This window comes from Onychomys torridus, chromosome 11 (assembly GCF_903995425.1).
Source record: "Onychomys torridus chromosome 11, mOncTor1.1, whole genome shotgun sequence".
NCBI lineage: Eukaryota > Metazoa > Chordata > Mammalia > Rodentia > Cricetidae > Onychomys > Onychomys torridus.
The window spans coordinates 29,698,846-29,703,267 of NC_050453.1; positions in this window are offsets into that span (position 1 = coordinate 29,698,846).

Here is a 4,422-nt window from a genome sequence, read left to right on the forward strand (position 1 = left end):
CACATCTGCAATTCCATTACTTAAGAGGTTAAAGCTGGAGAATTATGAGTTCATAGTCAGCCTAGGTTACCCGGTGATTTAAAGGCCAGCCTGTGCTCTATAGCTAGATTCTGTCTCAAAATAGAGTAAATAAATGAATAATAAAGAAATACATCCTTACCCCTAGAGTTCTGAGAGTTTTGACAACTGTGGTTGAGTTGTTCACTTGTTATACATTGCTAAAGCAGTTTCCTGATTAAATTATTATTTTTATTCAGAAAATACTCATTGTCTATTAACTGTTCTGTGCAGAGTTTAAAATGAGATGGGCCTGGTCCTGTGTCTCAGGGAAATGTTCATTTATTTTATGAGAGATACATAAATGAAATGTGATTCCATAACAGCATTACTTGGAAAGCCAAGTGACAGGAATTTAGTTTCTTCATTTTTTTTCTCTCCTCCAATGAGCATTTGTTAAAAGCTTTTCACATGCCTGTCTCTGCAAATATATAGATAGATTAAACCATACACTCCTCATAAGGAGGCAAAAATGTACATTAAAATTTGGATGAAAATAAAATATGCCCTGCCCAGAGCTCCTTTATCCTTTTTCATCGGTACATTGGTTGCAGCATAGAAGACTTGTACTTTGTAGTAGAGTCTAATTTATCAGACCCATGAGGGAGTTAATAATCAATATCTGGTTTCTCCTCTTTGTGATCCCAGAAAAAATAGAGTATAATCTTGCCATGGGAAAGGCTTAAAATAAGTATTTGTTGAATAAATTAAATATCTGTAATATAAATGAAGCCATTTTAGGGAGCCTTGAAGGTTGCAGCATATATTCCTTTAAAGCCTAGATTCTCTGGCTAATGTAATATGATTAAGCAAACATCAAAGGCACAAATATTCATGGAAAAGAATTTAAATCAGAAAGTTGTTATTCACAACTATTTTTACTCTGGCCTTCTCAGCCATCATTTAAAATAAATCAGAATTCTCTGTTTAGTTGTATAGCCCATTTCTTAATTGGACTGTTGGACATTCTGATGTCTAATTTCTTGAGTTCTTTATATATTCTGGATATCAGCCCTCTGTCAGATGTGGGGTTGGTGAAGATCTTCTCCCATTCTGTAGGCTGTCGCTTTGTCTTGTTGACCATGTCCTTTGCTCTACAAAAGCGTCTCAGTTTCAACAGGTCCCACTGATTGATTGTTTCTCTCAGTGTCTGTGCTACTGGTGTTATATTTAGAAAGTGATCTCCAGTGCCAATGCGTACAAGAATACTTCCTACTTTCTCTTCTATAAGGTTCACAGTAACTGGATTTATGTTGAGGTCTTTGATCCACTTGGACTTAAGTTTTGTGCATGGTGACAGATACGGATCTATTTGCAGCCTTCTACACATTGACATCCAGTTATGCCAGCACCATTTGTTGAAGATGCTTTCTTTTTTCCATTGTACAGTTTTGGCTTCTTTGTCAAAAATTATATGTTCATAGGTTCATATGTGCGGGTTAATGTCAGGGTCTTCAATACGATTCCATTGGTCCACATATCGGTTTTTATGCCAGTACCAAGCTGTTTTTATTATGGTAGCTCTATAGTAGAGCTTGAGGTCAGGGACTGTGATGCCTCCAGAGGTTGTTTTATTGCACAGGATTCTTTTGGCTATCCTGGGTTTTTTGTTTTTCCATCTGAAGTTGAGTATTATTCTTTCCACATCTGTGAAGAATTGTGTTGGTAATTTGATGGGGATTGCGTTGAATCTGTAGATTGCTTTTGGTAAGATCTCCATTATACTATGTTAATCCTGCCTATCCATGAGCATGGAAGATCTTTCCATTTTCTGACATCTTCTTCAATTTCTTTTTTCAGGGACTTAAAGTTCTTGTCATATAGGTCCTTCACATGCTTAGTTAGAGTAACCCCAAGGTATTTTATATCATTTGTGGCTATTGTAAAGGGTGATGTGTCTCTGATTTCCTTCTCAGCCTGTTTGTCTATTGTACATAGGAGGAAGTTCAAATGGCTGAAAGACATTTAAGGAATTGTTCAACATCCCTAATTATCCAGGAAATGCAAATCAAAATGACTCTGAGATACCGCCTTACACCTGTCAGAGTGGCTAAGATAAAAAACACAGAAGACAGCTTATGCTGGAGAGGATGTGGAGCAAGGGGAACTCTCCTCCACTGCTAGTGGGAATGCAAGCTTGTATAGCCACTTTGGAAATCAATATGGCGCTTCCTTAGAAAATTGGGAATCCATCTCCCCCAAGACCCAGCTATAGCACTCTTGGGCATATACACAAGGAATGGTCAATCATACCACAAGGGAATTTGCTCAGCTATGTTCATATCAACATTGTTTATAATAGCCAGAACCTGGAAACAGCCTAGATGCGCTTCAAATGAAGAATGGATGAAGAAAATATGGTACATATACACAATGGAGTACTACTCAGCAGAGAAAAACAATGACATCATGAGGTTTGCAGGCAAATGGATAGATCTAGAAAAAATCATCCTGAGAGAGGTAACCCAGACTCAGAAGGACAAACATGGTACGTACTCACTCATAGGAGGATACTAGATGTAAAACAAAGATGACTAGACTGCTACACAACTCCAGGGAGGCTACCTAGAAAATGGGACCCTAGGAAAGACCCAGGGATCACCCAATGACAGAGAAATGGATGAGATCTACATGAACAACCTGGACAACAGGTTGAAGGGCAAGATTTGAGGGAAAGAAAGCTTAGGGGAGCAGGAGATCCCAGCTGGATCAAGAACAGAAAGGGAGAATGAGGAATAACAGACCATGATAAATGAAGACCACATGAGAACAGGAATAAGCAGAGTGCTCGAGAAGTCCCCAGAAATCCACAATGATGTATCCTCTGTAGACTGCTGGCAATGGTCGAGAGAAAGCCTGATGTGACCTAGTCCGGTGATCAGATGACTAAACACCCTAACAGTCGTCCTGGAACTCTCATCCAATAACTGATGGAAGCAGATGCAGAGATCCTCAGCCAGGCCCCAGGTGGAGCTCCAGGTGTCCAACTGTTGAAAAAGAGGAGGGACTGTAAGAGCGTGAATTGTTGAATCCAAGATTGCAAAAAGCACAGGGACAAATAGCCGATCAAATGGAAACACATGAATTATGAACCAATGGCTGTGGAACCCCCAGCTAGATCAGGCCCTCTGGATAAGTGAGACAATTGAATAGCTAGATCTGTTTGGGAGACACCCAGGCTGTGGGACCAGGACCTGTCCTTAGTGCATGAGCTGGCTGTTTGGAACCTTGGGCTTACACAGGGACACTTTGCTCAGTCTGGAAGGAGGGGACTGGACCTGCCTGTACTGAATCCACTAGGTTTAAATGAATCCCCAGGGGAGTCTTGGCCCTGGAGGACATGGGAATGGAGGGGAGGGGCTGGGGGGAGGGGGGGGGTAGGGAAGGGAGAAGGGAGGACAGGGGAACCCATGGCTGATGTATAAAATTAAAACACATAATAATAAAAAAAAAGAGAGAGAGAGAGAAAAAAAAATAAATCAGATACTCTGTCTCTCTTTTTACTTTTAGAGGAGAATAAACAAGAAGAGAAAAGAGGAAAGGAAAGGAACAGAAAAGAAATAAGGAAAGGGAAGGAAAAGCACCAGCTCTAGTTTTTGACAGAGAAAAACCAAGTGTTCTATCTTACTGACATTTGATCAAATGATCAAGCTATCCTGTTGACTATCATCTAGGGATTGCTTGTCATATCATCTGGCTCTAACCTTGTCCATTGCCTCTATATGTGGCCATAGTTCAGGCTAGTTTCAGAACTATTATGGGGGTCACAATCTCCCTCTGTGCCCTGTGGTTCTACATAGTTTTAGCAACTGGTATTTGAGGACCTCTTATGTTGCTAGGATATGAATAACATGATTTAATTTTCATAACATTTTGCTAGATTTTTAATATCCTCAAACACATATTCAAGAGCTAGTAATGCAGACACCACACCCCTCTTTCTCAATGGTATGCACACTCCTACAGGCCTGTCTTTCTTCTACAGGCATTTGGAGGGGAACAGGAGATGGGCTTCAATTACGTGGGCTGTCAACTGGAGTCTTCTTGTTCTTACAGTAGCTTTGAACTGTCGGTGTCCTCTTGTTTTCCCATGGGTGAAGGTGCCAGCAGAGACCTCCAGATAAAGTAGGAGCCCCTGGAGCCAGAGTTACGTGCGTGTAGAAGCCAGCCATGGTGGGCATGAGAATTGACCTCAGGTCTCCTGAAAGAGCAGTGCACATCCTTAACCACTGAACCAACTCTCCAGCCCCTGAACATCCAACATTTTTTTCTTTCAGGGCCTTATTAGACAGAACCTAGTTCAAATACTATGTCATCTACCGCCGTCCCTCCATCTTTGTGAGAGGAGTGGAGGACAAAGAGTTG